The 12,393-nt window shown below is 41.0% G+C and overlaps 1 protein-coding gene across 7 annotated transcripts in view; it reads left to right on the forward strand.

The window, feature by feature from the left end:
• Positions 1-12,393, forward strand: part of NCAM1 (neural cell adhesion molecule 1) — a 357,436-nt gene that overhangs the window by 121,208 nt on the left and 223,835 nt on the right. The window lies entirely within an intron of this gene.

A 12,393-nucleotide genomic window follows, 5' to 3' on the forward strand; every position in this document is an offset into this window, starting at 1 on the left:
ATCTCAGCCACTGTAGCCTTATTTGCTAAAATAAAATGTCAAGCTCATATGATCTGCTCAACAGGCATGACATGTGAGTCCTTTCCAATTCTGTTGGTCCAATAGCCTTGTAGAAGAAATACAAAATCAGATTTAGTTTAAGTGGATACTTCAGTGATCTTTCAGGGCACCAGAATATTCATTTAGGGCCCATCAGCATTATGTAAAAATCAGTCCTCAGAAGCATACTGCTTACACATACCATGTGTGACTAGTATCTCATTTGGTCCTTCATGTAGAAATGATACACTCTCTTTACCATATTTAGTCATATATCTTCTCATAAAAGATAGAAGATGTTCTCATCACGTTGTTCCAGATTTAATATGGACAGGTCTTCCAAGTATTGAGACAGTTATAATCAGCTGTAGGAACTGACATCATTTTCTATGGGACCCCTGACTGCCTTCTATTAAATGGCGTGTCTAGCGTGGAATGATTGACAGGCTGATGGAGCGGGGGCACGTGGAGGCTGTAACCTTGTGTTGCATTGCTCTCTCTTCCTCTCTGTGACACCTTTTAACCCATTGCTGCTGCTGCTAAGTCGCTTCAGTCGTGTCCGACTCTGTGCGACCCCATAGACGGCAGCCCACCAGGCTCCCCCGTCCCTGGGATTCTCCAGGCAAGAACACTGGAGTGGGTTGCCATTTCCTTCTCCAGTGCATGAAAGTGAAAAGTGAAAGTGAAGTCACTCAGTCGTGTCCGACTCTTATCGACCCCATGGACTGCAGCCCACCAGGCTCCTCCATCCAAGGATTTTCCAGGCAAGAGTACTGGAGTGGGGTGCCATTGCCTTCTCCGTTTAACCCATTAGCACTCCTCAAGACAGGTTGTGATGGTATACATTAAGGAATCAATTTCTTTGTGCCTCCACGCAGGAATAACATGACTAATAGATGATTGCTGGCTTAATCTTTTCAAAGAGTATATCTGGAAGTCAAATAATACATCTAAATTGATGCTTACTTTTAAGTCAGGTGGTAAAAATGAATAAGACAACCATAAACAAGTCAAACCTTAAAGTTATATCATTATACTTTTGACTCTTGAAAATATTTTCCTATAAGCTACAACTTTATTTGATGTATCATTTCTTAAGTGCTTACAGTGTCTTAGATTCTGTTCTAAATATTTACATACATCATTTTATTTAATTTTCCAGTAATCTTTTTCAGTTGGTATCATTGCTATGCCTATTTTACTGGTGAGGAGATGGAGGCTTATCCGCTACTATTAGATGTATCTCAACGCATTTTTTTTTTATTGAAGTGTAACTGCTTTACAGTCTTACGTTAGTTTCTGCTGTTCAGCAGAGTGAATCAGCTATAAGTATACATATATCCCCTCCCTCTAGAACCTCCCATCCTACCCCTCTAGGCATCACCGGGCGCCAAACACGGGCTCCCTGTACTATACAGCAGCTTCCCACTATCTCTTTTACACTTGATAGCGTATGTATGTCAGTCCTGATCTCACCCTCCTCTTCCCTCCTGTGTCCATATGTTCTCAACCCATCCTTGAGCTCTGTATTTCAGGTCAGCGAGCACTCATTGATCATTCAGTGCTAGGTCCCATGGGAAATTTTAAGTGTAAAACAACATAATTTTCTTCTGAGGCACTTTGAATAGAAAACTTAAAAGTGTTGATAGCCCCTAGAAAATTAAAAAATACATAATATTTTACTCAATACATATAAATATAGTTGCACATAGAAATATTTTTAGGGAAGTATATGTATATGGGTTAGTAAACACACATGTATTCCTTTGCTCTGCCATCTGAAAGGGCTTAAAAGAAATGGTGCTTCAGTAGCAGCAAGCATACATATTGCCTAGATCCTTGGAGAAGTGGCTGATTCTAGAACAGGAGCAGGACGTGTACAACATGAGCCTGGAGCATCTTGTAGCACCAGAAAGTAAGGAAGGGCTCAAAAGGAAAGAAAACAAGAAAAGAACCACATTGACTGATGGAGATGGGTTAGCAGAACACAGGAGCCAACCGAAAGAGCTCCGAGGGGCCAAGGCTGGATCAGTGTGAACAACAAAATTAACAAAGTTGTATTGGATTGTAACCCAAAGCACAAATAAATATCCATGAGTTCATATTGATACAAGTAAGTGATTGAATAATATATGAGGAAAGAGGCAAATTTCCCATGCAGAAGAATTCCAGGCAGATCATAGAGATACTTCTCCCTAGAGGGTGGAGAGCATGCCTCCCGCTTCTTTAAGGATGAGATGCACATGTGACTTCTTTTCCGCAATATGGAGAGGGGAGTAAAGAGTGTAGCTTGACAGTGGAGAAACCTGATAAACACAGCCTTAGCCGAGGGATCAAGGACACTGTTGACAGTCGTAAATCATGTTGGTAGAAGGTAGCCTTGAAATGACTGATGAAAATGGTCCTTTACCTCTGTGGTCTTCCTCCCCAAACCCATAACCTCATTCTGATGATGAGTCAAGTATCAGACCAATCCCAGTAGAGGAGGCATCCTACAAAATACTGACCAGTCCTGCTCACAATTGTCAAGATCATCAAAACCAAGGAGGGTCTGAGATACTGTCACAGCTGTGAGAAACCTAAGGAAACTTGACAACTAAATGTATGGATGGGATTCTGGAACATTAGGGACAAACCAAGTAACAATGAGTAAATGATGGACTTGGGTTATTGATCATGTGTTAATATTGGTTCATTAATTGTGACAAGTATGCCATATAATGTAAGATGTTAATAGTAGGGAAGCTTTGTAAAGGTTGATGTGGGAATTTTGTACTGTTTCCTCAAATTGAAACAGTTTTTTTTTAATTGTCTATTATAATGATGCTTTAAACAACCAAGTCCTACAGTATAGCTCAGGGAACTATATTCACCATCCTGAGATTAATCCATAATGAAAAAGAATATAAAAAGGAATGTGTATATATGTATATAACTGAATCACTTTGCTATACAGCAGAAATTAACACAACATTGTAAATCAAGCATGCTTCAATTTTCAAAAAAGAATAATAATTTTAAAAAGAACATGTGAGCATTTTAGTGTGATTCATGAGAGGAGGTCCTTTGGCTGGTACTCGTCCCTTCATTTTCATAATGCATCTGTCTAATTTGTCCTGTAAGTACAGAATGTAGATGTGAATTTATTCAGCCGGGATTGTCAGACAAATGATTTTGGTAAAACAAAATCGTATAAAGATCCTTTTGAACCCATCTGACTTTAGAAGATGAACAGATCAGTGGAGGAAAAAAAAAAAGTCTGTAAGCAGGCAGTAATTCTGTAATTTAATTTTAGTCTTGCAAAAGTCCACATAAAGTTATTAAGGTTATTTATATACAGAAATAAATTTGTTTTCTGTAGTAGTTGTTATAATGGATCTTAAATTAGCTTTTTGTCTTTCTGTTTTACTTCTCTAATTACATAAGTCTTTGCCCATCACATTATATTAATTTATCTTCACTACCTCCATGTAGGACAGAGGAAAAAGAGGCGAAGTCCAAGGGTTCTTCTAAGGCCTCTCAGGATCAAAATGAGACTGCAGGCATCTCAACTCTTGCTTTCTGTGCTTTGCCCACCCTGAGCATGTTGGCTCGCTTTCAAATTACACACTCCTTTCATCAGGTTTTCTCTTACAGAGTTAACCTCCATTTTCCCTGAGGATTTTGGAGGGCAGGTTTTATTATACATGTACTCATTTTAGGATGAGGAACGTGAAGCTCTTTTGGATCGTCTTTCCTTCTAGAAAAAGTTGGACTGCAAGAGAACTTGCAGTGTTGTGTGCACGTTTTCTGTATAGCACTTTGTGAAGTCTGTTGCTTTATCTCTGTATCCTGCTCTCCCCCAGCGAGGCTGTGAGCGTTTTGAGAGGAAGCCTGTCCTCCCTCTTAGATAGAGTTTGAGACATAGGAGATGTTCAATAAGTAGAATTTGAATAAATAAGAGAGAGCAACCCAGTGGAATTAAGTGAGTTGTTTGTGACAAAGCTACTTGTTCTCAGTCTTCTCTTCATTAGGTCTTCCAGACTATGCTTTATTGGAAGCCCAGGGTTTCTTTTAAGGACATGAGTGTCCTAGACAGGAAGGAAGTGTGGCGAGACTGGAAAATAGCACAAACAGGCACTTGGGTGACTCAACATTTGAAAGGCATGGCCCTAGTCAGGAATCCTTTACCCTCACTGTCCCTTTAGCAAATTGGCTTCTTGAAGTGGCTTTATGATTCATGGATCAAATCAAAGTGTCTCATTCCATGAATGAAAAGTGCTTTTCATTCGACTCAAGTTTATTGTCACCATCATTGTGTCATCTGGCATTTGAGATTATGACACAAATGCCTCACTAAGCTCCATCACCTGCGTCAAATGCTGCAATTAGCTCCTTTCTCCTTTCTGGCCTCAGTGAGTTCACAATCCCTTTGGTTACCATCTAAAGCTAAATTATATCCTGCAAGACATGTGCCCCCTGATACATTACAAATGAATGGCTCCATTAAAAAAAGTTCCTGGTGTCAAATAAGCTGGAGGATTTCTGTGTTACACAAAGTCAAAAGACTTGCTTTGCTGGGACACTTCCGGAAGTCCTTTTGGTAACGCAAACTATAACCTTCAAGGAGGTCATGAGTATACCACGTTTCCAAAACTTGTTTGAGCATGAGCAATAAGTTCAGTTCAGTTGCTCAGTCGTGTCCAACTCTTTGCAACCCCATGAACTGCAGAACGCCAGGCCTCCCTGTCCATCACCAACTCCAGGAGTCTACCCAAACCCATGTCCATTGAGTCGATGATGTCATCTAACCTACTCATCCTCTGTCATCCCCTTCTCCTCCTGCCCTCAATCTTTCCCAGCATCAGGGTCTTTTCAAATGAGTCTGCTCTTTGCATCAGGTGGCCAAAGTATTGGAGTTTCAGCTTCAGCATCAGTCCTTCCAATGAACACCCAGGACTGATCTCCTTTAGGATGGACTGGTTGGATCTCCTTGCAGTCCAAGAGACTCTCAAGAGTCTTCTCCAACACCACAGTTCAAAAGCATCAACTCTTCTGCACTCAGCTTTCTTTATAGTCCAACTCTCACATCCATACATGACTACTAGAAAAAACATAGCCTTGACTAGACGGACCTTTGTTGACAAAGTAATGTCTCTGCTTTTTAATATGCTGTCTAGGTTGGTAATAGCTTTTCTTTCGAGGAGCAAGCATCTTTCAATTTTACAATGCAGTCACCACCTGAAATTATTTTGGAGCCCAAGAAAATAAAGACTGTCACTGTTTACATCTGTTTGCCATCTATTTGCCATGAACTGATGGGACTGGATGCCATGATCTTAGTTTTTTGAATCTTTAATTTTAAGCCAGTCTTTCACTCTCCTTTTTCACCTTCATCAAGAGGCTCTTTAGTTCTTCTTCACTTTCTGCCATAAGGGTGGTGTCATCTGCATATCTGAGGTTATTGGTATTTCTCCCGGCAGTCTTGATTCCAGCTTGTGCTTCATCCAGCCCAGCATTTCTCATAATGTACTCTGCATATAAGTTAAATAACCAGGGTGACAATATACAGCCTTGACATACTCCTTTTCCTATTTGGAACCAGTCTGCTGTTCCACGTCCAGTTCTAACGGTTGCTTCCTGACCTGCATACAGGTTTCTCAAGAAGCAGGTCAGGTGGTCTGGTATTCCCACCTCTTTTGGAATTTTCCACAGTTTATTGTGATCCACACAGTCAAAGGCTTTGGCATAGTCAGTAAAGCAGAAATAGATGCTTTTTCTGGAACTCTCTTGCTTTTTCGATGATCCAGAGGATGTTGGCAATTGGATCTCTGGTTCCTCTGCCTTTTCTAAAACCAGCTTGAACATCTGGAAGTTCACGGTTCACGTATTGCTGAAGCCTGGCTTGGAGAATTTTGAGCACTACTTGACTAGCGTGTGAGATGAGTGCAATTGTGCAGTAGTTTGCGCATTCTTTGGCATTGCCTTTCTTTGGAATTGGAATGCAAACTGACCTTTTCCAGTCCTGTGGCCACTGCTGAGTTTTCCAGATTTGCTGGCATGTTGAGTGCAGCATTTTCACAGCATCATCTTTCAGGATTTGAAATAGCTCAACAGGAATTCCATCACCTCCACTAGCTTTGTTCATAGTGATCCTTCCTAAGGCCCACTTGACTTCACATTCCAGGATGTCTGGCTCTAGGTGAGTGTGAGTGATCACACCATTGTGATTATCTGGGCCGTGAAGATCTTTTTTGTACAGTTCTTCTGTGTATTCTTGCCATCTCTTCTTAATATCTTCTGCTTCTGTTAGGTCCATACCATTTCTGTCCTTTATTGGGCCCATCTTTGCATGAAATGTTCCTTTGGTGTCTCTTCTTTTCTTGAAGACATCTCTAGTCTTTCCCATTCTATTGTTTTCCTCTATTTCTTTGCATTGGTCGCTGAGGAAGGCTTTCTTATCTCTCCTTGCTATTCTTTGAAACTCTGCATTCAAATGGGTATATCTTTCCTTTTCTCCTTTGCTTTTTGCTTCTCTTCTTTTCACAGCTATTTGTAAGGCCTCCTCAGACAACCATTTTGCTTTTTTGCATTTCTTTTTCTTGGGGATGGTCTTGATCCCTGTCTCCTGTACAATGTCACGAACCTACATCTGTAGTTCATCAGTCACTCTGTCTATCAGATCTAGTCCCTTAAATCTATTTCTCACTTCTACTGTATAGTCATAAGGGATTTTATTTAGGTCATACCTGAATTGTCTAGTGGCTTTCCCCATTTTCTTCAATTTAAGTCTGAATTTGTCAATAAGGAGTTCATGATCTGAGCTTCAAGGTGATAATCATCCGGATTATGCAATTTTGGGAAAGCTCTATAATTAAGCTTTAGTTTCCTCATCTTGAAGGTAGATGTATTAGATGCCCATAGGATTATTGTGACATTTAAATGAATGATTGTGTGTAAACTATTTGTCACGTGCCTGGCGCTTGAAGTATCCTTAATACATGATTGCTAATGATAATGTTATTAATATTTTGGAGAATCTAGAGTTCTGCAAGACAGTTTTAGAAATGCTGTTCTGTGATAATATTGGTCATTCATTTCATCCAGTTCTACAGATGAGGCCAAGAATCACAATTCTTGTGATTTACTTCATTATCTGATATGTCTAACATAATCTTCCATCCCAGCTCTTCAGTCTTACAGAGTACACTATGATTGATGTAGACATTCTGCCAAAAGAGTCTCATTTCTGTACCTGGCATTTTTGATTGTTTTAGGAACTTTACCACTGGATGATGTGGGTTTTGGTGATTTGGACATAGAAGTAGTAGTTCGTCTATTCAGTTGAATCTTTGTGGCTCTTAATGTCACATGATACTGTGCAGTCTTATTCTGTCAAGAAGGCATAATGTATGGCTCGTGTAGGGAGAGAAGGGGTTTTCAGCTTCATTTAGTGATTGTGCTTAATTTACATGTGGTTAATATTTGTACTATATTAACAAATGTCCTGGCACATGCTACTTCATTTGTATTCATTCATTCATTGATTCTCAAGTATTTAATAACTGCTTCCTATGTTCTGGGCATGAGGAAGACAGAGATGAAGGAGACATGACCCTTGTCTCTGGAGCCACAGAGTCCTCTTGTGGAGGCAGCCCCAAGTGTGAATAATCAGAGAACAGTGGAAACATGATAAAAAACCATGATGAAGCCTCTGGACCAGACAAGGAGTTTTGCAGCACTTTATGGGCTTCCCTGGTGGCTCAGATGGTAAAGCGTCTGCCTACAATGCGGGAGACTCGGGTTCAATCCCTGGGTTGGGAATATCCTCTGGAGAAGGAAATGGCAACCCACTCCAGTATTCTTGCCTGGAAAATCCCATGGATGGAGGAGCATAGTAGGCTACAGTCTATGGGGTCACAGAGAGTCGGACACGACTGAGTGACTTCACTCTCACTTTAGGAGTTTAGGATTTTATGACATGATGATTCGATCTCCTTTAAGACAAACGTGCATGTGTGTTAGTCGCGTCCAACTCTTTGAAACCCTATGGACTGTAGCCTGCCAGGCTCCTCTGTCCCTGGGATTCTCCAGACAAGAATACTGGAGTGGGTTGCCATTCCCTTCTCCATTAAGACAAATAACTGGAAGCAGAATGGAGAAGGACCCAGAAGGAAACAAAGGAGATCCAGAGAGACCAGTTAAAGGACATGAGCCATTCAAGACTGGGCTGGGTGCAAGATGAGGTGTATTTCTATTTAAAAAAATAGGGGCATGTGTGAACATTGTGCCAAACAGATGAAAAGGTTCTTACAAGTCACTGGCCTTGGAGATGAAGGGATGAGGCTTAAGAGATTCTTAAGAGAAAGAATTGGCAGAATATGGTGACAGTTTGCTGCTGATATTATTTTGGTGGGAGGATGACTCTGAGGCTTCTGGCTGTGATGATTGGAGGAGCAGTAATGCCACTGACCAAGACAGGGCATGCCGTGGCCAGAGAGAAGGGCAGTATGTTCTGAAAAGGGGATCAGTTGTATCTGAAGGAGGATTTTTCTAGTGTGAAAAAATGCAGCTCTGGCTCTAACTCTCCTAAAGGCTCAGGCTTGGAGATGTGGGTCCAAGATTCAGCATCCTACCTGGGGAAAGGGGAGTCATGAGTGAAGGGAAGGTGGCTCAGACTGAATAGATGCCAAGGAGAGGGTCAGAGCCCTGGTGAGCAAAGGGCCAGTGCACTACCTTTCACACTGGACAGTGTCCTGGTTTAGGTGGAAAATGATGTGACTGTAGTATGTAGAATACCTGAAACGTCAGTGTTTGTTTATCAGGTGAAATGAAAGCTGAGAATAACTAGACAGAGAGGTTAAGGAAAATAGAAGAAAGAGTGACATCATACCTAGTGGAGAAAAAAGCTAGATTGCAGCACATTTGGTAGCAAATGAATCATTTCTTCAAGAAGTTTGTCTGGCAAAGGAAGAATGCACGGGGAGCTGGAGAAGGGCATGGGTTGAAGGAGAGTGGTTATTTCTTTGAAAGGAGACGTGAACATTTTAATGAACCCAAGGGAATTGGGCAGGGAAAGATGAGAGGTAGAGGAGAGAAGAGTGATTGATGGACAGGATCCCAGAGGGAGACAGAAGGACATCAAGGGTACAGACAGGAGAAGGAAGTCTCAAATAAAAGGTATGGCTTTTTCTTTGTAATTGGAGGAACTGTAAGAAAGAGTGATAGGAATACAAATCAGTTTGGAGATAGTTGGGAAGAGAGCCTGAGAGCTGATAAAATCCATTCCTCAGAGGCCTCTGTTTTTACCGTCAAGGAAGAGAAGAGGTCATTTGAGGATGAGAAGGGAGAAAAGGGAGGACCTGGGTGCTTGAGAAGGTGGTAAAAATGTGGATAAATGAGAAAGGCAACTGTCTTGATGCCTCCCTCACAAAATTGTTTTTGGGGGTGTGCTGAAACCAGAAACCACACATTTTTCATTGGTCCAGTCAGAATACTTTTTCTTCTGTGGCACCAAGCAAGCCCTGTGCCAGAGGGGCATCAGTGGATGGTTGGATTGAATCTCTTCTGGGCATGTGTGTCTACTGCGAGGATGAGGGGATGAGGCCCTGGGGTGGAGAGTGATTACACTCTGATTTGGAGATCATGAAGTCAAGGAGCCTGGTTGACTGGAAGAAAAGGGCAAGAAGAGGGTGTTGTCCCAGCAGATGGCAGGAGTTGCTATGGCTGGAACTGAATAGAGAAGAGGGGGATGATAATGGATCGCAGTCAGGTATTGCAATAGACCAATTTAGGATGACAGAGGTGAAATGGTTCCCAGGGATACCAAGTCTCAGGATGTAGCCATAGAAATGTGCTGTAAGTGTTTGCTGAATGAAGAGCATGTTCCCTTGGGCTTTTCATTTGAGCAACTTTTCCAAGTATTGCCTTGGGATTTGTTACTGCTGGTAAGAACTGTACTCAGAAGCTGGATCTTTTTACAGCTGGCCTAGATGGAATAATTTGCTGGCCATGAGCTAACGGCAAGACTCAGTTTTGTGGTTGTTGTTGCTTTTTTAAACTTTAATATTCTTTTCTTAGTGTAGAACATTTTTTTGTTTTATTTATTTATTTTAAATATTTACTTATTTGTTTAGCGGAGTTGGGGCTTAGTTGCAGCACGCGGTATCTTTCTGGTGTCTTGTGGGATCACTCGCTGCAGGGCACAGACTCTCTAGTTATGGTGTGCTGGCCTCAGGTGTTGCCCCGAGGCGGGTGGGATCGTAGTTCCATGACCAGGGATCGCGAAACCCTCATCCCCTGCATTGCAAGGTGGATTCTTAACCACTGGACCACCAGAGAAGTCCTGGGACTCAGTTTTCATTTGTTAACTTACCCAGTTAAAAATGTTTTTGAAGGTTTCCATCTTTTTTTTTTTAACAATTTTTCATTGGTAATTGGTAATTATCATTAAAGATGACCATTGATCATTGATAATTCATAACTTTTTTCAGAAGTTGTCACTAGTAGTTTTATTGTTTGGACCAGTGGTTGCATCAATTTTATTTAGACCAATGAATTTCACTTATGCTTACTAGTAAAGACTGAAATTGAGAGTGGGTTAGGAGTATTCATTCTGAGGAAGGCCATGGGCATTTCCATATTTAAAATTAAAAATTAATAAAATATTAGTCTCAGATAAGCATATGTTAAGTGAACACATTACTTTTCATCACCTATCCAGTCATTTGCCATGTCACCATTCTGGACAGGAAGACAGAGGGTCTATAGTGGTACTTGGGGTCAGCGAAGCTCAGAAAAGCCTAGTCTGGACCTGTTTTGTTAAATTGTCATGTTTGAGTCCTCACGTAGATTTCTCACATGCTGTCTAACCAGAGGGATAACATTTAAGGACCACCCTCATTTGCTGCACATTTATTGTATGGCTTTTATAACTGTGTCTTGATTTATGTGTTTGCTGGCTCAGTACACACACTTCACTTGAGACAGTTCCCAAATTGGTTGCTACATTTCTGGAATTATCTTTCTTTATGTCCTGCTAAAAGAAGATTTCTTCCATTGGGTTTTAGACCAAGAATCATGGTTTCTAAGTGTTTTCCAGTGCTTCTTGCCTTGTTTTAATACTGTTATTCTTTTTCCTCCAACTGATTGTAAATACAATTCTATAGACAGAAAGAAAAAGGATTTTTTTTTTCCAAAGACATAGCCCCCTTATACTGAGTCCAAGCAAAAGGATATATTCAGCAAAGTAAAGAGGGTAAGAAAGAGAGAACCATGTGCAGAAAAGTTACCTCGATAATTTTCGCTTAAAAACCATCTTCATTTCTCACAAATTGCAGGAATGCCCCCATCAAGGTATATCTGCCTTCGCACCTCTCTAGCTGTCAACCCACCTTCTGGCACTCTGAGAGTATTTTTAGCATGGCATTAGGCTTTATTGGATGGTGCTCCTCAATTTTTAAATTATAAAGTTATTTTATGTTAATTTTGTTATTTTAAAAGTTTTGCTAAGTTTTTTAATGCCCTGGAGGCATATGGAAGCATTTCATTCCAATGGAAGCTAATGAGAAAAGAACTTATTACAGAACATTGAAGTATACATAGCACATTTCAGAGAACCCGAGGCAGATGGTCATGGTAGGAGGGTGTCTGTGTCAGAGGTGAGGAACACAGCTATCATTCTTGTTTCTCCTGATCAGTTATGACACCAGTGGAAAGAAAGTTACAGGAGGAAATATGAAATGCTCACATGTAATTTGAATTTTTATGTAATACCTACATCTGATACTTAGGAGTCTTTAAGTAGCAATGCATAGCTGTTTTCTGAGTGGGAGGTGATTTCTGCTGTTAAGTAAATAGTAGGTGTTAGAGGAGAATTCGTAATGAGATTTGGAAGGCAAAACATGCCAGTGTGAGAGTAAGAAGAGTATTTTACAAGAAAGCACCTTCACTCAAGTAAGTTAATCTAAAAATTCTTTTGAATGATGACGTTGTGTCCTTTTCTACAGGTTTCTTTTGAGCTTGGCTGGCTAAGATCCTTGTTTGTTTCCTGAATACTGAGGTGGTGTAGTCTCTAAGTCGTGTCCGACTCTTTGTGACCCCATGGACTGTAGCCTGCCAGACTCCTCTGTCCATGGGATTTTCCAGGCAAGAATGCTGGAGTGGGTTGCCATTTCCTTCTCCAGGGGATCTTCCCCACCCAGGGATCAAAACTGGATCTTCTGCATTGCAGGCAGATTCTTTACCAACTGAGCTACCAGGGAAGCCCTGAAATACTGAGGGCATGACATCAAACACTAGAAGAAGAAATCATGAATTTGGGATGATCAGGGTTGCCATAGGCAGCCTTGATTACAGGACAAATGCTGAAGGATG

The sequence above is a fragment of the Giraffa tippelskirchi genome, chromosome 11 (genome assembly GCF_054371585.1).
Source record: "Giraffa tippelskirchi isolate mGirTip1 chromosome 11, T2T-mGirTip1v1.2.pri, whole genome shotgun sequence".
Lineage (NCBI taxonomy): Eukaryota > Metazoa > Chordata > Mammalia > Artiodactyla > Giraffidae > Giraffa > Giraffa tippelskirchi.